Source organism: Erythrolamprus reginae, chromosome Z, assembly GCF_031021105.1.
Source record: "Erythrolamprus reginae isolate rEryReg1 chromosome Z, rEryReg1.hap1, whole genome shotgun sequence".
Taxonomy (NCBI): domain Eukaryota; kingdom Metazoa; phylum Chordata; class Lepidosauria; order Squamata; family Dipsadidae; genus Erythrolamprus; species Erythrolamprus reginae.
The window spans coordinates 107574529-107599066 of NC_091963.1; positions in this window are offsets into that span (position 1 = coordinate 107574529).

The window sequence follows — 24538 nt, forward strand, 5'->3', positions numbered from 1 at the left end:
GCATTTTGCTTAACAATAATTCCCTTCATCCAGTTTACATTTCCATCAAAGCATTTTACATATACATTTTGACCCAAATACATTTCTCTTTCTGGTTTTATGCACATTTGGTTATTATTCAAACAGAACCTTGGGTTTAACCTGTCTAGTGGTGACCTCAACTTTCTCCCCATCAATAACTCTGCAGGGCTTACATGTGTGTGCGAGTTAGGGGTAATGTGCTGGGTTAATAAGAATTGGTCCAAGTTCTGTTGCACATCTCCAGGGCCTGACCTGTGCAATGCCTCTTTAGCCACCCTTACGTAACGTTCTGCCAACCCGTTAGCCCAGGGCGAGTAAGGCGAGATGAGGGCATGTCTGACCCCCAGGCCATCTAGGAATAATTCGAATTGCCTGGCTGTTAGTTGTGGTCCATTGTCAGACACCAATAGATCAGGGCAACCATGGGATGCAAACAGTCTGCTCAATACCTTGATAGTGGCACTTGTGGTTATGTTGTTCATTGCTATTATTTCCAACCATTTGGAGAAAGCATCAACCACTATTAGGAAATACTGAGACCCCACTGGGCCAGCAAAATCAATGTGGATCCTAGACCAAGGGCCAGCAGGCTGTTCCCACTCAGCCGGAGTTGTTTTGGGGGGATTGGGCCTAGACTCTTGGCACGGGTCACACTTTGAAACCCAACTTTCAATATCAGCATCAAGCCCTGGCCACCATAAATGCCCCCTTGCTAGGCTCTTCATCCTGACAATCCCAGGATGGCCCACGTGTAACATTCTGAGTACCTTTTCCCTTAGGCGTTTGGGGATGATCACTCTATCCCCCCACAGCAAACAACCTTTTACATATGACAATTCAAGCCTTTTGTTCTTAAAATCACACAATTCAGGTTTAACAATATCATTTTGCCATCCCTTTAGAACACAGTTCACTACTTGTTTCAGGATTTGGTCTTGCTGCGTGTGTGCAGCTACCTCTTTTGCTGTGGTTAGTGGGTTTTCCTCGAGTTCTATCATTAGCACGTCTGTGGTTGGAACAGGGTCTTCTACCAAGTCTGCTATGGGGCATCTGCTGAGGCCGTCTGCATGATTGATTTCCTTCCCCCCCTTGTGGGTGAGCTCATACTGATACCCAGAGAGGAAAAGGGCCCATCTGATTAGTCTTGGAGACATAAAAGGTGGAGTGGGCTTGTTGGGGGCTAGCAGGCCTAGTAGGGGTTTGTGGTCAGTGACTAGCTCAAAATTTCTTCCAAAAATGTAATTGTGAAACTTCTTTACCCCTGCCACTAATGCCAGAGCCTCCTTGTCTAACTGGCTATAATTTCTCTCTGTGCTGGTCATGGTTCTTGAAAAAAATGCTATTGGGGCCTCTGTCTGATTAGGTAGAACGTGAGCTAGGACTCCTCCTATGCCGTACGGTGAAGCGTCGCACGTGAGCCTAATGGGTAGTGAGGCACTATATTGGACTACTACACTTTTAGAAGTTAGTAAATTTTTTATTTGAGCAAAGGCTTCACGTTCAATTTTCCCCCATGTCCAGCGGGCTTCCTTCTGGAGTAAACGATGGAGAGGCTCTGCTACTGTTGCCTTCTGCTTTAAAAAAACGGAATAAAAATTAAGGAGGCCCAAAAATGCTTGCAACTCACTCTTATCTCGTGGCTCTGGGGCTTCTCTAATTGCTCTCAGCTTCTCAGTTGTGGGGTGGATACCTTCCTTATCTATTTTATATCCTAGGAATTCAATACTGTTAGTTCCCCAGACACATTTATCAGGCTTGATTCGTAACCCTTTGTCCTGTAGCCTCTTAAGTACTTCCCTTATTCTTTTGTTCACTTGTTCCTGGTTTTCCCCTGCAATTAAGATGTCATCAAAATATGGGATGGCCCCATTTACCCCTGACAATAGGCGTTCCATGATGCTCTGGAATATCCCTGGGGCTATGCTCACCCCAAACTGTAACCTCGTGCATTTGAAAGCCCCCCTGTGCGTTACAATTGTTTGAGCGTTTGCTGTTTGTTCATCGACCGGAAGTTGCTGGTAAGCCTGCGCCAGGTCGATCTTTGCGAACCTTTTCCCCTCCCCCAGGGAGTGTAAGAGTTGTTGCACAACCGGAATGGGGTAGGGGTGGTGTTGGAGTGCCTTATTCAGGGTTGATTTGTAATCAGCGCAAACTCTTAAGGAGCCATCTGGCTTCAGGGGTGTCACTATGGGAGTTTCCCATGGCCCCTGTTCCACAGGGACCAAGATACCTTGACTAATGAGTTTGTCCAGCTGTAAGTCTAGCTTGGGGAGAAGCGGGAGGGGAACCCTGCGAGGTTTCAGTCTAACTGGTGGGACCTTGGGGTCAATAGAGAAAGATATGGGGGTTCCCTTATACAATCCTAAGGTGGGGCTGAACACTTCAGGGAACTCTTTCACAAAGTTAGGCATAATATCACAGTTTACATTACACACACCCGAAATTTCAATCCCCAACGGTTCCATCCATGCTAGCCCTAGCAGGGAGTGTTTGGCCCCCGTCACAATAAGCATGGGAAGGGTACATTTGACATTCTTAAATACAATAGGTACATTTGCAGTTCCCAGGACCGAGATTACCCCCCCTTGGAAGTCTCTGATCACCAAAGAGGTTTGAATTAGGTCAGCCTCAGACACATTAGGCATATATAGCTTAAATTTTTCCCAGGGCATGATGGTATATCTCGAACCCGTATCTAGCTCCATTGAGCAAGGCTGGTTATTTAGCAACAACGAGATAACAATTTTAGCCCCCTTTTTGGTTGCCGTGTTATTCACGGAATATTGAGAGTTACCTCTATTGTAGTCTCGGTTAGCGGTGGGGTAATTCCTTTGACCCGAGTTGCGGAACGGTCTCCTTTCTCGCGATTGGGGGGGGTGGTTTTGGGGTCGCTGGTATTGTTGTGTGGCAAAAGTTTCTTCTGGTGCCGTTGCCCTGCATGCGATGGCGATGTGGCCTCTCCGGTTGCAACGGCGGCAAGTGGTGTCGCGGAACGGGCATCGATGGCGCTGGTGATTTCCCCGGCAGCCCGCGCAGGGGGCTGGATGAGTAGCTCTAGGGTGTCTCGGTTGGTCTTGCAGGAGGAGGCAGTCGTCCCCGTTGCTAGTTAGCTGGCCGCGGACGTCTGTTCCCATGGCGCTGGGAGACTCGGCGTCGATTTTGGCAATGGTTTCTCGCCTTCCGTGCTCTTTTAATTCTCTTGCCGCTGCGTCGGCTGCTTCCGCGGTTTGCGCTAATTTGATTACGGTTTGTAGAGTCGGCTCGTCTTCGGTGAGGAGTTTACTTCTCACTGTGTGGTTCTTCATGCCGAAAATCAAGGCGTCGGTGAGGCGAGCTTCCGGATCTTGAAACTTGCATTGAGCGAGTACCGTTCGAAGCCGCGTTGTGAATTGGCTTATCGACTCGGTTTCTCTCTGAGCCATCATGTGAAATTGATGCCGGTAAACCACGGCTGGTCTGGTTGGTTTAAAATGGCTCGCTAGTTTCTGTTGAAGGACGTCCCACGCTGTGGCTCTTGCTTGTTCTGGTTCGGTGAGAGTTTGGGCAAGTCTACGGATCTCTGCGCCGCAGTAGTTTAGAAAAATAGCCCGTCTGCGATCGGCTCCGGCGTCCTGCATTCCCGCCGCCTCGAGGAATATCTCGAAGGTGGCCATGTACTCGTCCCAAGTCATTTTCTCGGCATCGAAAAGTTCTGGAGCCTGGCCGATCTGGATTTTGTCCATGTTGCACGCGAAGTTCTTCCGTTCGTTCGTCGCCAGTGAAGTAGACCCAGAGACAGGGTTTGAGCAATCGGTACTTTTATTCAGCTCAGAGAATAAGTGACAGCTCAGCAAGGTAAAGTGACGATTCAGCGAGTACCGACTGGCTCTGCAGGGAGAAGCCGCTTCTTTTATACTTTTGCGGTTCCCGCCAAAGCGAGAGCCGGCCGCGTCTGAGCCAATCAGGAGCGACTTCCTGCTTGGGCTCAGACAGCGCTGGAAAAGAGGAACAAACTATTTACAGCGTTACAAGGTAGCCATTTCAGGATACAACACCCTCCTCAGTGGTTCTGAACCTTTCTAATGCCGTGACCCCTTAATACAGTTCCTCATGTTGTGGTGACCCCCAACCATAAGTCTAGCGCCAATTCTCCCAACAGAGGTTTAAGCTGATTGGCAGGAAGATCAGAGGGACAGAGAAAGAGAGAGAGGAAGAAAGAAAGAGATGAGAGAGGAAGGAAGAGAGAGAGAGAGGAAGAAGGCAAGATAGAGAAAGAGAGAGAGAGAGAGAGAGAGAAAGAGATGAGAGAGGAAGGAAGAGATTGAGAGAGAGGAAGAAAGCAAGATAGAGAAAGAGAAAGAGAAAGAGAGAAAGAAAGAGAGAGAGAGATTAGAGAGGAAGGAAGAGAGTGAGAGAGAGGAAGAAAGAGAGAGAGAAGAGTGGAAGGAAGAGAGAGAAAAGTGATAGAAAAAAGGGGAGAAAAAAAGAGAAATGAGAAAATGATTGAGGCAGAGAATGATAGGAAAGTGAGAGAAACAGAGACAGAAGTGACTCTTGATTTAAAGCATATGGTAAAAGCACTTAAATAATAACAGAGAAAAAAATCCAGCCCTCACCTGTTTTTATTAATAGTTTTGCTGGTTGTTTTAGTTTTAATAGTAATGGATTTTGCTTTTTTTTAATTATTAATTTCTTTTAATAAAAAAGAAGGGATTTATTTCTTTATTTATTCAATCGTTCGTTCGTTCATTCATTCATTCATTCATTCATTCATTCATTTATTTCTATGCCGCCCAGTCCCAATTTTTTTCCTTATTTCCAGATTGCATTTCTTCTTGGTGAGGTTCCGCCCATTGCTTCTTGTACTACCTTCAGGTGGCTTCTTGTACTACCTTCAGTTCTGGAGACCTCACCTACAAAAGGATATTGACAAAATTGAACGGGTCCAAAGACAGGCTACAAGAATGGTGGAAGGTCTTAAGCATAAAACGTATCAGGAAAGACTTAATGAACTCAATCTGTATAGTCTGGAGGACAGAAGGAAAAGGGGGGACATGATCGAAACATTTAAATATATTAAAGGGTTAAATAAGGTCCAGGAGGGAAGTGTTTTTAATAGGAAAGTGAACACAAGAACAAGGGGACACAATCTGAAGTTAGTTGGGGGAAAGATCAAAAGCAACATGAGAAAATATTATTTTACTGAAAGAGTAGTAGATCCTTGGAACAAACTTCCAGCAGACGTGGTAGATAAATCCACAGTAACTGAATTTAAACATGCCTGAGATAAACATTTATCCATTCTAAGATAAAATACAGAAAATAGAATAAAGGCAGACTAGATGGACCATGAGGTCTTTTTCTGCCGTCAGACTTCTATGTTTCTATGTTTCTATGTGGCATGGAGAATAAATAGATGCCATCTGCTCTGTGGCAGCCCTTTAAGGATTGGGAAACTACTATTATATTTCCCCTCAGTTTTCTATTTGTTGAGCTAAACATACTCGTTCTCTTAGCCCTTGGTCATAGGATTTAGCCTCTAGGCCAGGGGTGTCAAACTCAATTTCATTGAGGGCCACATCAGGGCTGGGTTTGACCTCAGAGGGCCGGGGTAGGGCTTGCCCAGGGTGTGTGGCCATGGTGGGATGGCACAAGATTTGGGGGGCAGTAGTTTTAAAATGGCGGGGGGGGGGCAGACACTTAGGCTGTATGGGGCCCCAAAATTCCTGATGACGGCCCTGGTGGAGCTAGAGAGGTGTATTGGGTGTTAATATGTTTTGTAAGGACCGGGAGGTTGGTTTTGTTGTCTTGAGCTCATTAAATTGAATATAGTTTAAAAGAAAACTACAGCCTCATTTTACAGAATCCTTCCACCCTTTCCTCCTTGCAGTATTCTAGTCCTTTTGATGAGAGATAAAAATAGGCTTTTTTCCAGAACGAACCTTTGCTAACCTGGATATATCCATCTTCATAACATAAAATAGTTAACTGGCATTTTATTTCTTTCAGAATTTCTACACATGCAAATTGCTTTCATTGTCAATTTGTCAATGTAGATTTTTCTCAATTCATTTCCTCAATTGTAACCTTGTTTTGGATTATTTTTAAAGTCACTGACTTTTCTTTTGCAAACCATTTCTTATATAAATCTTTTAATTTTAATACACATATCTTTACAAAAATCAGAAAAATCACAGAGTCCAGTATCTTGGCTGGATCATGATCACCTCTAATTTGCTAGATGCTGCCTGTTAGTATAATGCCAAAACATTGCATAGATTATTTGCTGCAACTTGTGGTTTAGTAAAAAAATCTGAAATAAGTCAGGAATCAAAAGCAATAGAACAGTTGTTCAAGTCTTTGCTCCTCTGTTTAGTCCCGATTATTACTCAAGACTTAGTCCATTGCTTAGCACACAGCTATTTGATTTTATGGCCTCTGTTTCATCTAATCATTCATGAGGTGACTCTGAGAGAAAGCAGGGTGCCTGGAAAATTGTCAGCATTTGTGTATTATGTCTTGGACAAAATAAATGAATGAATGAATGAATAAATAAATAAATAATAAAAAAATTGTGCTGCTTTCTCTTTAAAACTCCCCCCCCCTCCCGGCATCAGCTGTCAAGGTAGAGTATAAATGCTGCGCTGTGAAACAGCCAAGCATCCTCTGGAATTGAGAAGAGAGAAACGGGCGTGGAGGGAACTAAAGAAGCCTAAAAGAAAAATAAAAAAGAGGAATGGGGTGTTTTTCTCTGACAATATTCAGTTAAAGTAGAACAAGCAGTAGCATTACCAAGAGTGGGGCTAGAGAGGTGTATTGGGTGTTAATATATTTTGTAAGGACCGGGAGGTTGGTTTTGTTGTCTTGAGCTCATTAAATTGAATATAGTTTAAAAGAAAACTACAGCCTCATTTTACAGAATCCTTCCACCCTTTCCTCCTTGCAGTATTCTAGTCCTTTTGATGAGAGATAAAAATAGGCTTTTTTCCAGAACAAACCTTTGCTAACCTGGATATATCCATCTTCATAACATAAAATAGTTAACTGGCATTTTATTTCTTTCAAAATTTCTACACATGCAAAGTGCTTTCATTGTCAATTTGTCAATGTAGATTTTTCTCAGTTCATTTCCTCAATTGTAACCTTATTTTGGATTATTTTTATATTCACTGACTTTTTTTTTTTGCAAACAATTTTCTTATATAAATCTTTTTATTTTAATACACATATCTTTAGAAAAATCAGAAAACTGAAGATATACAAATGCAAGTGCTTTTAAATGCGGCAGAAGTAGAAAGATACATGTAAAAGGTGGCTTTTAAGGGGCTTATTTGGGTGAAGATGATGCTGGATTATCCTTGAATAATGAGAAATTTACCATGCAGCATCTAAACATGGTTTGACTTCTTGACAATATATGCAACTTTGTATAAGAATACAATCAGCTGGAGAAAACAATCAGCTCGAGTGGGCCCTGTGCAAAAGGGGGGCAGAGCTTTAGCTCCAAACCAGAGCCAACCATGCACCTCCCTCTCCTACCCAGGCAGATTCTCTATCCCATTTGTGTAAAACACCAAATTTATCAAGTTTACAAGAACAGGAAAAAAATGAAAGAGCAAACTGGAGATTATTTTGTAACATTAAATTTAGAAACAGGGTCACAGCTTTTGTTAGCCCCAAATACTTATAGGGTGCAATTGTCACGCAAGGCACATTTTATAGAATTCATATTGTCAATCTTTTTTTCCTACAAGCAAAGCAAAGGCAAAAAAAGCTGTCCTGAAAGCAAGGCGAAAAACAAAACTTAAGAGCAAGGCTAAAATTCTTCAGAGCAAAGCAAAAGGCATTGTCTCCACGCCACAAGATAACGCAATTCTCTCTACATGAATACTACACCTAAAACTACCAAGTTTATGAAGTTTTGAAAGTGAAACATAGGCTGGCTTCAAAGAACACAATAAACCAATCTGGGTTCATAGAGTGGCTAAGTTCACATAACATGGTTTGTTACATTATGGCTTAATGTAATGGTATTCTGGTTCACAGAGTCCAGTATATTGGCTGGATCACCTATAATTTGCTAGATGCTGCCTGTTAGTAAAATGCCAAAACATTGCATAGATTATTTGCTGCAACTTGTGGTTTAGTAAAAAATCTGAACTAAGTCAGGAATCAAAAGCAACAGAACAATTGTTCAAGTCTTTGCTCCTCTGTTCAGTCCCGATTATTACTCGAGACTTAGTCCATTACTTAGCACACAGCTATGTGATTTTATGGCCTCTGTTTCATGACGTGACTCTGAGAGAAAGCAGGGTGCCTGGCAAATTGTCAGCATTTGTGTATTATGTATTGGACTAAATAAATGAATGAATGAATGAATGAATAAATAATAAAAAAATGTGCTGCTTTCTCTTTAAAACTCCCCCCCCTCCCGGCATCAGCTGGCAAGCTAGAGTATAAATGCTGCACTGTGAAACAGCCAAGCTTCTTATGGCAAAGATAAGAGAGAAACGGACGTGGAGGGAACTAAAGAAGCCTAAAAGAAAGAGAAAAAAGACGAAAGGGGTGTTTTTCTCTGACAATATTCAGTTAAAGTAGAACAAGCAGTAGCATTACCAAGAGTGGAGCTAGAGAGGTGTATTGGGTGTTAATATGTTTTGTAAGGACCGGGAGGTTGGTTTTGTTGTCTTGAGCTCATTAAATTGAATATAGTTTAAAAGAAAACTACAGCCTCATTTTACAGAATCCTTCCACCCTTTCCTCCTTGCAGTATTCTAGTCCTTTTGATGAGAGATAAAAACAGGCATTTTACCAGAACGAACCTTTGCTAACCTGGATATATCCACCTTCATAACGTAAAATAGTTAACTGGCATTTTATTTCTTTCAAAATCTCTACGCATGCAGAGTGCTTTCCTTCCTCAAGGGAATGGGAGTTTTTCTGACTCAACTGTTTCTTGATAGCAAGGAGTATCTTGGTACTCTTACTTTTTTGACTCTAAATCTAGCATTTGATATAAGCTTGGTTAACTGGATTGTAAAAGGAGCTAATTACCTAAGGTGCTATTTTTCTGTATATTGAAAAAATGCTGATAAATTTGGTAAGAGACATCTTCCTTTTCTGCAGCCTATATAATGGATGAAAAAAAATGGGGAGTGTAGTCTTTTTCTCTGTTCTGTAACCTTGTTTTGAATTACTTTTATGTTCACTGACTTTTTTTGCAAACAATTTTTATATAAACTTTTTTCCTTTAATCCACATATCTTAACAAAATTCAGAAAACTGAAAATATATAGTGCAAGAGTGCTTTCATATGCAACAGAAGTAGCAACATACATGTAAAAGGTGGCTTTTGAGGGGTTTATTTTAGTGAAGATGATGCTGGATTACTCTTGAATCATGAGAAACTCACCATGGTTTGGCTTCTTGACATCACAGGCAACTTCAAATGAGAAAACAATCAGCTCTAGTGGCCCCTGTGCAAAAGAGGACCTGAGCTTTGGCTCCACACCAGAGCCAACCCTGCACCTCGCTCTCCTACCCAGGCATATTTTCTATCCCACTTGTGTAAAATGCCAGATTTATCAAGTTTACAAGAGCAGGAAAAACATTAAAGAGCAAACTGGATATTATTTTGGATGTTAAATTTAAAAACTGGGTCACAGCTTTTGTTAGTCCCAAATATATATAGGGCACAATTAGTCACACAGGGCACATTTTATAGAATTGATAGTGTCAACCTTTTTTTGTACAAACAGTTTTGCTGTCCCGAAAGCAAGGCAAAAAAAAACAAAAAAAAAACTTCACAGCAAACCCAAAATCCTTTAGAGCAAAGCAGAAGACATTCTTTTGACCTGTCCCTGTGGTATATATGTACAGTTGCTTTTCACTTTTTTTCCTTCTTTTCTTTTTTCCCCTCCTCTTCTTTTCTTTATTCATCTCTTTTTCTATTCTTCCTTTTTATGTTTCCCCTTCTTATTATATTAAGATATGTTTGTATGTTTGCTTGTACTCTATATATTCTCCATGTTTAAATTTTTACTTTATGACTTCAACCTGTAGACACATTTATACTGGGGTGTTTTTCTTTCATTAATAAAGAAAATTTTATACATATATAAAAGACAAGTGTTGTGAAGGGCCAGAGTCCTAGCAACAATCACTGTACACCTATACCAAATATCATTGGACATTTTTCAGGTCTGTTTCTGTAGTTCTTGTGTACATCAGTGGGAAAGTGAATGTAACATATAATTAAGGGCTCTAGAGAGCTCTATCGACTGCAGTCATCTTGTACTGATCAAGGCCTCATCCTGTCTCTGAATTCAGAAGGGAAGATAGTGGTGGCAGCTGTGAATGGGTCCACTTCAGTTCAGCCAGTGGCCTAAACTCAGCAGCCTCCCCCCCCAGTCTTTCCCATTTGGTTTGTATCACCCAACAAACGAAATCCCACTGAAAGAATGGCCCTTGGCTGGATTTCTTTCTATAAATAGGGATTGCAATCAGCCTTGGACTATTGAGGCAAACTATGCCAAGACCATGCTACCTAGCCTCAAAGCCGAAAGTTCAATGCTATTGAAGGCTGCTGAGAGATCAAGGAGAGGTTGAGAATCAACAATTTGTTGGAATTCAGAATGGCTTCATCTCAAAGATCAAGCCCATCTTGAATGATTAATATGGGTCTAAAATTTCTTCATATCTAACTTTTTTTGTTTATCAAATGCATTGTGCATATAACAGCTTTCATACTTGAAAGCCAGGGGGGTATTTCCTATACTGTTGTGGTTTTATTTTAAGTCATGTCTTATGTAAAGATTCCCTAATTTTATGATTGAAGTTTTTCCTGAAATTCCACTTGGTCAGAGTTTAATGTCTTGTTTTCACACATACATGATGCAGAGTATATCAATAGTAAATTATTGCTATGCACATATTACAGCATACCAATACTTAAGAAACATACTTATTAATACCCAATTTTGGTTTTAATCATACCCCTGTTCCATTTAGCTGGTACAATATCAGTCTTGATAAAAATGGTCAATTCTGTTACTCTTCAGTGATGACGATCTAGTCATTGAAATGCAGGTTGGTCTTGTCAGCAGGTAATGACAAGAGGTGCAGGCAGTTTGTTTGAAGAAGGTTACCTAGGTCAAATGCTATTTAGTTTTCAATGGCTTGTAGGACTCTTTCCTGAAGTGACAGCAGTTTCTCCTGAAAAGTTTCTTTTAAAAAAAATTTTTATTATTATTTTCAAAAATAACAACACATCACATACAAACATAAAGAAACCAGACAAAACACATAACACAAAGAGGAGCTACAATTCCTCCACTCAAAATATAAGTCTCCATAATGCAATAAGGAAAAACCTAGTGGCATATTTTTTTTTTAATTTATAAAATTTTTGTTCTACAAATAATACAGAATACATCACATTGTACAAAACATAAAATAGTGGTCGAAACAAAAGAAAACAGTCGAATAATACTGTATATCAATTTACAAAGTACAAACTTGAAAACTTGTAAAGGGGAGGGAAAGAAGTAAGTAGGGAAAGGGTACAGAGGAGGAGGGAAAAAGATAGAAAGGACAGAGAACATAGAAAGGATAGAAAGGATAAAGAATTCGGCGAATGTCCGGAGGAGCTGTATTGAAAACGAGAACTGATTCCTATTTTATTAGCTCATTACCATGGTTCGGTTTATTCAACTAAATTGATAAATGCAAGTGTTGAATTAATCAAATTATAGAGTTTTAGGGAGTAGTAGTAAAGATACTATCAGTATATATATAAAGTCTCTTAATACTATGTACAATATAAGATAGCTATATACCAGATTTGTAACTGGTCGTGTTTATATCCCTCATATCAATCTTATGGCGTGTTATTCTCACTCTTTTTTCCTAACCAGTTGTAGAAGGGATCCCAACAGTTATTGAATGTGGCCTTTGTTTCGTTTCTGACTAATATAGTTAATTTCGTCATCTCTGCGCAGTATTTAATTTTTTTTATTATTGCATCATCCGGAGGTATCTCCTCGTTCTTCCACCACTGCGCAAAGGTTAGTCTGGCTGCTGTTGTTAAATGGACAATTAAATGTATTTGGGATTTAGGTAGATTTTGTCTAATAATGCCCAGAAGAAAACATTCAGGGTTTTTTTCTATTTTCAGTTTGAGTATTTTGTCAATCCAGAGTCCGATTTTATTCCAGTATATCTTAGCTTTTGTGCATTGCCACCATAAATGGAAATAGGTGCCTATTTCTTGGTGACACTTCCAACAATATGGTGAAAGTTTATTATTTAGTTTTGTTAATTTAATCCGGGTAATGTGCCACCTGTAAAACATTTTGACTAAATTCTCTTTGTAGGACATGGCAATGGTCAGTTTATAATTTCTACTCCAAAGTATTTGCCATTCCTCTTCTTTGATCTCTTTTTTGAGGTCCAGATTCCATTGTTTTACATTGATTTTTGTGTTAATATTATCCAATTCATTATAGTTTAGGTAACAGTAGAATTTTTTAATTAATTGTTCTTGGGAATCTGTACATAATTTGTCTAGCGGGGCATTTTTAATTATTCCAGGCTTACTTTTATCCTTGTTGAATTTAGTTTGTATCTGTAAGTATTCCCACCATTCCGTTTTTTGACCGAGGTTTTCTAATTCTATTCTTGATCTAATTTTGCCATTGGAATTTAATATATCCTTGTACCTTATTATATTGTTTTTTTAATGAAAATTGGGATGAACATATGCTTCTAATGGGGCGTACCATGTAGGGATTCCTTTGTAGAGTTTAGACTTAATTTTTTTCCAGGTATGTATTAAAGATTTCCTAATCAGATGATTGGTAAAATATTTATGGGTCCTTGGCTTCTCATCCCAAAGATAGTAGTGCCATCCTAGGTAGAGGTCGTGACCTTCTAAGCTGAGTAATCTGATGTTAGATAAGATCATCCATTCTCTCATCCAAGTTAGGGATGCGGCAATGTAATAGTCTTTCCAAATTGGGAGTGCCAGACCTCCTTCTTCTTTTCTATCTTGTAGATATTTTAAGCAAATTCGGGGACGCTGATTCTGCCAGATAAAGTTACTGGTAATTTTGTTCAATTTTATAAAGAATTCCTGTTTCAATTGAATTGGTATTGTTTGGAATAGAAATATTAGGAATAATATTAAGTTTTATAGCCGCAATCCTCCCTAGTAAGGAGAGTTGTAGATTTTTCCATTTCAACAGGTCAGATTGTATTTTGTCTATTAGTTTATTGTAATTGTTTTCTTTTAGACTAGACACTTTATTCGTCAAATTAATGCCAAGGTATTTAATTTTTTTAACTATTTGGATATCAAGTTTGGCTGTTAAAATGGCTTTCTGCGGTTCTCTCATATTTTTGGTTAAGATTTGAGTTTTAGTTTTATTTATTTTAAGCCCTGCCACTGTGCCATATTCTTCTAGGACTGCCAGTAATTTAGGTCCTGAATCTAAAGGGTCTTCTAGAATGAATACCCAATTTTGGTTTTAATCATCCCCCTGTTCCATTTAGCTGGTACAATATCAGTCTTGATAAAAATTGTCAATTCTGTTACTCTTCAGTGATGACGATCTAGTCATTGAAATGCAGGTTGGTCTTGTCAGCAGGTAATGACAAGAGGTGCAGGCAGTTTGTTTGAAGAAGGTTACCTAGGTCAAATGCTATTTAGTTTTCAATGGCTTGTAGGACTCTTTCCTGAAGTGACAGCAGTTTCTCCTGAAAAGTTTCTTTTAAAAAAATTTTTATTATTATTTTCAAAAATAACAACACATCACATACAAACATAAAGAAACCAGACAAAACACATAACACAAAGAGGAGCTACAATTCCTCCACTCAAAATATAAGTCTCCATAATGCAATAAGGAAAAACCTAGTGGCATATTTTTTTTTAAATTTATAAAATTTTTGTTATACAAATAATACAGAATACATCACATTGTACAAAACATAAAATAGTGGTCGAAACAAAAGAAAACAGTCGAATAATACTGTATATCAATTTACAAAGTACAAACTTGAAAACTTGTAAAGGGGAGGGAAAGAAGTAAGTAGGGAAAGGGTACAGAGGAGGAGGGAAAAAGATAGAAAGGACAGAGAACATAGAAAGGATAGAAAGGATAAAGAATTCGGCGAATGTCCGGAGGAGCTGTATTGAAAACGAGAACTGATTCCTATTTTATTAGCTCATTACCATGGTTCGGTTTATTCAACTAAATTGATAAATGCAAGTGTTGAATTAATCAAATTATAGAGTTTTAGGGAGTAGTAGTAAAGATACTATCAGTATAAAGTCTCTTAATACTATGTACAATATAAGATAGCTATATACCAGATTTGTAACTGGTCGTGTTTATATCCCTCATATCAATCTTATGGCGTGTTATTCTCACTCTTTTTTCCTAACCAGTTGTAGAAGGGATCCCAACAGTTATTGTATGTGGCCTTTGTTTCGTTTCTGACTAATATAGTTAATTTCGTCATCTCTGCGCAGTATTTAATTTTTTTTATTATTGCATCATCCGGAGGTATCTCCTCGTTCTTCCACCACTGCGCAAAGGTTAGTCTGGCTGCTGTTGTTAAATGGACAATTAAATGTATTTGGGATTTAGGTAGATTTTGTCTAATAATGCCCAGAAGAAAACATTCAGGGTTTTTTTCTATTTTCAGTTTGAGTATTTTGTCAATCCAGAGTCCGATTTTATTCCAGTATATCTTAGCTTTTGTGCATTGCCACCATAAATGGAAATAGGTGCCTATTTCTTGGTGACACTTCCAATAATATGGTGAAAGTTTATTATTTAGTTTTGTTAATTTAATCCGGGTAATGTGCCACCTGTAAAACATTTTGACTAAATTCTCTTTGTAGGACATGGCAATGGTCAGTTTATAATTTCTACTCCAAAGTATTTGCCATTCCTCTTCTTTGATCTCTTTTTTGAGGTCCAGATTCCATTGTTTTACATTGATTTTTGTGTTAATATTATCCAATTCATTATAGTTTAGGTAACAGTAGAATTTTTTAATTAATTGTTCTTGGGAATCTGTACATAATTTGTCTAGCGGGGCATTTTTAATTATTCCAGGCTTACTTTTATCCTTGTTGAATTTAGTTTGTATCTGTAAGTATTCCCACCATTCCGTTTTTTGACCGAGGTTTTCTAATTCTATTCTTGATCTAATTTTGCCATTGGAATTTAATATATCCTTGTACCTTATTATATTGTTTTTTTAATGAAAATTGGGATGAACATATGCTTCTAATGGGGCGTACCATGTAGGGATTCCTTTGTAGAGTTTAGACTTAATTTTTTTCCAGGTATGTATTAAAGATTTCCTAATCAGATGATTGGTAAAATATTTATGGGTCCTCGGCTTCTCATCCCAAAGATAGTAGTGCCATCCTAGGTAGAGGTCGTGACCTTCTAAGCTGAGTAATCTGATGTTAGATAAGATCATCCATTCTCTCATCCAAGTTAGGGATGCGGCAATATAATAGTCTTTCCAAATTGGGAGTGCCAGACCTCCTTCTTTTTTTCTATCTTGTAGATATTTTAAGCAAATTCGGGGACGCTGATTATGCCAGATAAAGTTACTGGTAATTTTGTTCAATTTTATAAAGAATTCCTGTTTCAATTGAATTGGTATTGTTTGGAATAGAAATATTAGGAATAATATTAAGTTTTATAGCCGCAATCCTCCCTAGTAAGGAGAGTTGTAGATTTTTCCATTTCAACAGGTCAGATTGTATTTTGTCTATTAGTTTATTGTAATTGTTTTCTTTTAGACTAGACACTTTATTCGTCAAATTAATGCCAAGGTATTTAATTTTTTTAACTATTTGGATATCAAGTTTGGCTGTTAAAATGGCTTTCTGCGGTTCTCTCATATTTTTGGTTAAGATTTGAGTTTTAGTTTTATTTATTTTAAGCCCTGCCACTGTGCCATATTCTTCTAGGACTGCCAGTAATTTAGGTCCTGAATCTAAAGGGTCTTCTAGAATGAATACCCAATTTTGGTTTTAATCATCCCCCTGTTCCATTTAGCTGGTACAATATCAGTCTTGATAAAAATTGTCAATTCTGTTACTCTTCAGTGATGACGATCTAGTCATTGAAATGCAGGTTGGTCTTGTCAGCAGGTAATGACAAGAGGTGCAGGCAGTTTGTTTGAAGAAGGTTACCTAGGTCAAATGCTATTTAGTTTTCAATGGCTTGTAGGACTCTTTCCTGAAGTGACAGCAGTTTCTCCTGAAAAGTTTCTTTTAAAAAAAATTTTATTATTATTTTCAAAAATAACAACACATCACATACAAACATAAAGAAACCAGACAAAACACATAACACAAAGAGGAGCTACAATTCCTCCACTCAAAATATAAGTCTCCATAATGCAATAAGGAAAAACCTAGTGGCATTTTTTTTTTAAATTTATAAAATTTTTGTTCTACAAATAATACAGAATACATCACATTGTACAAAACATAAAATAGTGGTCGAAACAAAAGAAAACAGTCGAATAATACTGTATATCAATTTACAAAGTACAAACTTGAAAACTTGTAAAGGGGAGGGAAAGAAGTAAGTAGGGAAAGGGTACAGAGGAGGAGGGAAAAAGATAGAAAGGACAGAGAACATAGAAAGGATAGAAAGGATAAAGAATTCGGCGAATGTCCGGAGGAGCTGTATTGAAAACGAGAACTGATTCCTATTTTATTAGCTCATTACCATGGTTCGGTTTATTCAACTAAATTGATAAATGCAAGTGTTGAATTAATCAAATTATAGAGTTTTAGGGAGTAGTAGTAAAGATACTATCAGTATATATATAAAGTCTCTTAATACTATGTACAATATAAGATAGCTATATACCAGATTTGTAACTGGTCGTGTTTATATCCCTCATATCAATCTTATGGCGTGTTATTCTCACTCTTTTTTCCTAACCAGTTGTAGAAGGGATCCCAACAGTTATTGTATGTGGCCTTTGTTTCGTTTCTGACTAATATAGTTAATTTCGTCATCTCTGCGCAGTATTTAATTTTTTTTATTATTGCATCATCCGGAGGTATCTCCTCGTTCTTCCACCACTGCGCAAAGGTTAGTCTGGCTGCTGTTGTTAAATGGACAATTAAATGTATTTGGGATTTAGGTAGATTTTGTCTAATAATGCCCAGAAGAAAACATTCAGGGTTTTTTTCTATTTTCAGTTTGAGTATTTTGTCAATCCAGAGTCCGATTTTATTCCAGTATATCTTAGCTTTTGTGCATTGCCACCATAAATGGAAATAGGTGCCTATTTCTTGGTGACACTTCCAACAATATGGTGAAAGTTTATTATTTAGTTTTGTTAATTTAATCCGGGTAATGTGCCACCTGTAAAACATTTTGACTAAATTCTCTTTGTAGGACATGGCAATGGTCAGTTTATAATTTCTACTCCAAAGTATTTGCCATTCCTCTTCTTTGATCTCTTTTTTGAGGTCCAGATTCCATTGTTTTACATTGATTTTTGTGTTAATATTATCCAATTCATTATAGTTTAGGTAACAGTAGAATTTTTTAATTAATTGTTCTTGGGAATCTGTACATAATTTGTCTAGCGGGGCATTTTTAATTATTCCAGGCTTACTTTTATCCTTGTTGAATTTAGTTTGTATCTGTAAGTATTCCCACCATTCCGTTTTTTGACCGAGGTTTTCTAATTCTATTCTTGATCTAATTTTGCCATTGGAATTTAATATATCCTTGTACCTTATTATATTGTTTTTTTAATGAAAATTGGGATGAACATATGCTTCTAATGGGGCGTACCATGTAGGGATTCCTTTGTAGAGTTTAGACTTAATTTTTTTCCAGGTATGTATTAAAGATTTCCTAATCAGATGATTGGTAAAATATTTATGGGTCCTCGGCTTCTCATCCCAAAGATAGTAGTGCCATCCTAGGTAGAGGTCGTGACCTTCTAAGCTGAGTAATCTGATGTTAGATAAGATCATCCATTCTCTCATCCAAGTTAGGGATGCGGCAATGTAATAGTCTTTCCAAATTGGGAGTGCCAGACCTCCTTCTTCTTTTCTATCTTGTAGATATTTTAAGCAAATTCGGGGACGCTGATTCTGCCAGATAAAGTTACTGGTAATTTTGTTCAATTTTATAAAGAATTCCTGTTTCAATTGAATTGGTATTGTTTGGAATAGAAATATTAGGAATAATATTAAGTTTTATAGCCGCAATCCTCCCTAGTAAGGAGAGTTGTAGATTTTTCCATTTCAACAGGTCAGATTGTATTTTGTCTATTAGTTTATTGTAATTGTTTTCTTTTAGACTAGACACTTTATTCGTCAAATTAATGCCAAGGTATTTAATTTTTTTAACTATTTGGATATCAAGTTTGGCTGTTAAAATGGCTTTCTGCGGTTCTCTCATATTTTTGGTTAAGATTTGAGTTTTAGTTTTATTTATTTTAAGCCCTGCCACTGTGCCATATTCTTCTAGGACTGCCAGTAATTTAGGTCCTGAATCTAAAGGGTCTTCTAGAATGAATACCCAATTTTGGTTTTAATCATCCCCCTGTTCCATTTAGCTGGTACAATATCAGTCTTGATAAAAATTGTCAATTCTGTTACTCTTCAGTGATGACGATCTAGTCATTGAAATGCAGGTTGGTCTTGTCAGCAGGTAATGACAAGAGGTGCAGGCAGTTTGTTTGAAGAAGGTTACCTAGGTCAAATGCTATTTAGTTTTCAATGGCTTGTAGGACTCTTTCCTGAAGTGACAGCAGTTTCTCCTGAAAAGTTTCTTTTAAAAAAAAATTTATTATTATTTTCAAAAATAACAACACATCACATACAAACATAAAGAAACCAGACAAAACACATAACACAAAGAGGAGCTACAATTCCTCCACTCAAAATATAAGTCTCCATAATGCAATAAGGAAAAACCTAGTGGCATTTTTTTTTTAAATTTATAAAATTTTTGTTATACAAATAATACAGAATACATCACATTGTACAAAACATAAAATAGTGGTCGAAACAAAAGAAAACAGTCGGATAATACTGTATATCAATTTACAAAGTACAAACTTGAAAACTTGTAAAGGGGAGGGAAAGAAGTAAGTAGGGAAAGGGTACAGAGGAGGAGGGAAAAAGATAGAAAGGACAGAGAACATAGAAAGGATAGAAAGGATAAAGAATTCGGCGAATGTCCGGAGGAGCTGTATTGAAAACGAGAACTGATTCCTATTTTATTAGCTCATTACCATGGTTCGGTTTATTCAACTAAATTGATAAATGCAAGTGTTGAATTAATCAAATTATAGAGTTTTATGGAGTAGTAGTAAAGATACTATCAGTATATATATAAAGTCTCTTAATACTATGTACAATATAAGATAGCTATATACCAGATTTGTAACTGGTCGTGTTTATATCCCTCATATCAATCTTATGGCGTGTTATTCTCACTCTTTTTTCCTAACCAGTTGTAGAAGGGATCCCAACAGTTATTGTATGTGGCCTTTGTTTCGTTTCTGACTAATATAGTTAATTTCGTCATCTCTGCGCAGTATTTAATTTTTTTTATTATTGCATCATCCGGAGGTATCTCCTCGTTCTTCCACCACTGCGCAAAAGTTAGTCTGGCTGCTGTTGTTAAATGGACAATTAAATGTATTTGGGATTTAGGTAGATTTTGTCTAATAATGCCCAAAAGAAAACATTCAGGGTTTTTTTCTATTTTCAGTTTGAGTATTTTGTCAATCCAGAGTCCGATTTTATTCCAGTATATCTTAGCTTTTGTGCATTGCCACCATAAATGGAAATAGGTGCCTATTTCTTGGTGACACTTCCAATAATATGGTGAAAGTTTATTATTTAGTTTTGTTAATTTAATCCGGGTAATGTGCCACCTGTAAAACATTTTGACTAAATTCTCTTTGTAGGACATGGCAATGGTCAGTTTATAATTTCTACTCCAAAGTATTTGCCATTCCTCTTCTTTGATCTCTTTTTTGAGGTCCAGATTCCATTGTTTTACATTGATTTTTGTGTTAATATTATCCAATTCATTATAGTTTAGGTAACAGTAGAATTTTTTAATTAATTGTTCTTGGGAATCTGTACATAATTTGTCTAGCGGGGCATTTTTAATTATTCCAGGCTTACTTTTATCCTTGTTGAATTTAGTTTGTATCTGTAAGTATTCCCACCATTCCGTTTTTTGACCGAGGTTTTCTAATTCTATTCTTGATCTAATTTTGCCATTGGAATTTAATATATCCTTGTACCTTATTATATTGTTTTTTTAATGAAAATTGGGATGAACATATGCTTCTAATGGGGCGTACCATGTAGGGATTCCTTTGTAGAGTTTAGACTTAATTTTTTTCCAGGTATGTATTAAAGATTTCCTAATCAGATGATTGGTAAAATATTTATGGGTCCTCGGCTTCTCATCCCAAAGATAGTAGTGCCATCCTAGGTGGAGGTCGTGACCTTCTAAGCTGAGTAATCTGATGTTAGATAAGATCATCCATTCTCTCATCCAAGTTAGGGATGCGGCAATGTAATAGTCTTTCCAAATTGGGAGTGCCAGACCTCCTTCTTTTTTTCTATCTTGTAGATATTTTAAGCAAATTCGGGGACGCTGATTCTGCCAGATAAAGTTACTGGTAATTTTGTTCAATTTTATAAAGAATTCCTGTTTCAATTGAATTGGTATTGTTTGGAATAGAAATATTAGGAACAATATTAAGTTTTATAGCCGCAATCCTCCCTAGTAAGGAGAGTTGTAGATTTTTCCATTTCAACAGGTCAGATTGTATTTTGTCTATTAGTTTATTGTAATTGTTTTCTTTTAGACTAGACACTTTATTCGTCAAATTAATGCCAAGGTATTTAATTTTTTTAACTATTTGGATATCAAGTTTGGCTGTTAAAATGGCTTTCTGCGGTTCTCTCATATTTTTGGTTAAGATTTGAGTTTTAGTTTTATTTATTTTAAGCCCTGCCACTGTGCCATATTCTTCTAGGACTGCCAGTAATTTAGGTCCTGAATCTAAAGGGTCTTCTAGAATGAATACCCAATTTTGGTTTTAATCATCCCCCTGTTCCATTTAGCTGGTACAATATCAGTCTTGATAAAAATGGTCAATTCTGTTACTCTTCAGTGATGACGATCTAGTCACTGAAATGCAGGTTGGTCTTGTCAGCAGGTAATGACAAGAGGTGCAGGCAGTTTGTTTGAAGAAGGTTACCTAGGTCAAATGCTATTTAGTTTTCAATGGCTTGTAGGACTCTTTCCTGAAGTGACAGCAGTTTCTCCTGAAAATTTCTTTAAAAAAATTTTTTATTATTATTTTCAAAAATAACAACACATCACATACAAACATAAAGAAACCAGACAAAACACATAACACAAAGAGGAGCTACAATTCCTCCGCTCAAAATATAAGTCTCCATAATACAATAAGGAAAAACCTAGTCATGATGCTACAAGTGGTTCCGTCTCTCTGGCAGCCAAGTGAAGGCAATATGTCCACTTGACTGTGTGCCCATTTTGTTCCAACTGTATCTGAATTTCTCATGTGTACTTCCCACCATCTCCTAACACAGCATTGCAGACAATAGGATCTATGAATGCTACGAAAAGTGTCTGTCTTTGTTCCCTGCATTTCCCCTGCAGCTGTCTAAGAGAAAAAACCATATTGGTAGTGGACCTGTTAGCTCAGAATCCACATTATGATTCTGGATAAACTCTCTCCGCAAGCACCTGGAGCCTCTTCAATATGACATGGGCAAGCGGCTTCCCTATTACACTAAGAAGAGAGATGCCATCGTAATTGTTACATTCACGCTGTTACATTATATACCCTAATGACATTTGGGTGTTCGCCGTATGGCAGTTAGCATCCTGATAGCTATGTGTCATTTTAATACTGAGAAGATTAGAATGCCTGGTTAGAATCAAGATGTGCTATTACCCTATTACACTAAGAAGAGAGAGGCCTGCGTGATGCTATCATACATCCCTGTGTCAGCTGCTATCTGGATCTGAAAGCAAAGCTGCAACCAATAGTCATTTGCACATCTCCTGGCAGCTCGTTGGATTTGCAGAACCAATAGACTGTACCTACTGGAATAGGCTTTATATGCAAACGGAGCTCCCTTTTCATCTTTCCTTTCTGTTTCAGCTCCTTTGAGTGGGCTTCAATCCAGTTTGCTGTCTATCTGATCTTCTTACCAAATACTAAAAAGACGATGTTATAGACAGCATTCTTGAAATACTTTGGGCTCTGGGAATAAATGTTCTTGATATCCACATTTCCATTGCAGTCGATATATGCGGCAGGCAAGCTATAGACTGTATTGTCTGTAAGAAGCATCCTGACATTCATACCATTTATGCCAGATGTTATAATACCCTGTTTCCTCTGTTCTCTTATGTTTATTCATTTCTGAAAATTCTAGCACCTTTTTCCCAATCGAGGTGCTGAAGGGATTTTTGTCTTTTTTCCAACTGTGTGCAAAGGTGATTCTTGCTGCTGTTTTTATGCCTGAGATAATTCAGCAGAATATTACTTTTTATCATGTTTTTATTCTTTATTAGATTTCTATGCCGCCCTTCTCCAATGACTTCATGTAGCATAGAGCCTTCAACAGGCAGTAAACACTCATAAGGCTCACAGGTAGTCAAGGGCTGTGAAGGATCTCTGCTGTCTTCTAGAAGTAGGTTGCTTGGGCAAGCCGCTGACATCCTGTCATGATGGCTAGGATAAATAGTGCCCCCAACATCGGATTTTCTACTGTCCATATTTGTGCTGCACTTTAGAAGACTAGAAAATGTAGGCGTTCGTAGGCCACCATGCTTGTGGGAGTCCTTGCTACTGGTAGTATTTGGAATCATGGCATTTGCAGCCTGCAAATAGAAATCTGGGCTCTTGGGATAAATGTTCTTGATATCCATACTTCCATTGCAGTCGATATATGCGGTAGGCAAGCTATAGACTATATTGTCTGGAAGAAGCATCCTGTCAGGAATGCCCTCTCCTTTCTAATACTCTAAGCATATTCTTTACTGTTCATAAATGACAGAGTGAGCACCACCCTCTGCATCCCTTCCTCTACTGAGTTGGAAAACACCATTGAACTGGATTTGACCTTTGGGCTGCTGGCCGTTTTCCGCTATCCCAACAGTTTCTTGTCAATCTGAAATTGTTCCCTGGGAGGACAGATAGATTGGCACGCCAGGTGGTACAATAGTCTCCTGTGTTTGTGACACTGTATTCTTCACCATTCTTTCTGATCTGATAGATGATACACGGACAAACCGGAGATGTTAAAATGATGCACATTTTCTCTGGAATATAACTTAGAGTAGTGCTGCACCCAGAATGCCATCTGCTGCATTGGGTCCTCTATAACCTCACCTGTTCAAAGGGGCAGATTTCTTCTGTGCTTGTCTTATGGCCTGCGTGATGCTATCATACATCCCTGTGACAGTTGCTATCTGGATCTGAAAGCAAAGCTGCAACCAATAGTCATTTGCACATCTCCTGGCGGCTCGTTGGGTTTGCAGAACCAATAGACTGTACCTACTGGAATAGGCTTTATATGCAAACGGAGCTCCCTTTTCATCTTTCCTTTGTGTTTCAGCTCCTTTGAGTGGGCTTCAATCCAGTTTGCTGTCTATCTGATCTTCTTACCAAATACTAAAAAGACGATGTTATAGACAGCATTCTTGAAATACTTTGGGCTCTGGGAATAAATGTTCTTGATATCCACACTTCCATTGCAGTCGATATATGCAGTAGGCAAGCTATAGACTGTATTGTCTGTAAGAAGCCTCCTGTCAGGAATGCCCTCTACTTTCTAATACACTAAGCATATTCTTTACTGTTCATAAATGACAGAGTGAGCACCACCCTCTGCATCACTTCCTCTACTGAGCTGGAAAACACCATTGCTTTGGATTTGACCATTGGGCTGCTGGCCGTTTTCCACTATCCCAACATTTTCTTGTCAATCTGAAATTGTTCCCTGGGAGGACAGATAGATTGGCACGCCAGGTGGTACAATAGTCTCCTGTGTTTGTGTCACTGTATTCTGCACTATTCTTTCTGATCTGATAGATGATACACACCCCAACCGGAGATGTTAAAATGATGCTACAGACTACAGCAATAGTCATGATGCCACAAGTGGTTCCGTCTTTCTGGCAGACATGTGAAGGGAATATGCTCACTGGGCTGTGTCCAGGTTTTGATCCAATTGTTTTTAAAATTTCTCATGTGTAATTCCCACCATCTTCTAACACAACATTGCAGACAATAGGATCTATCAATGCTACGAAAAGTGGCTGTCTTTGTTCCCTGCATTTCTCCTGCAGCTGTCTAAGAGAAAAAACCATATTGGTAGTGGACTTGTTAGCTCAGAATCCACATTATGATTCTGGATAAACTCTCTCTGCAAGCACCTGGAGCCTCTTCAATACCA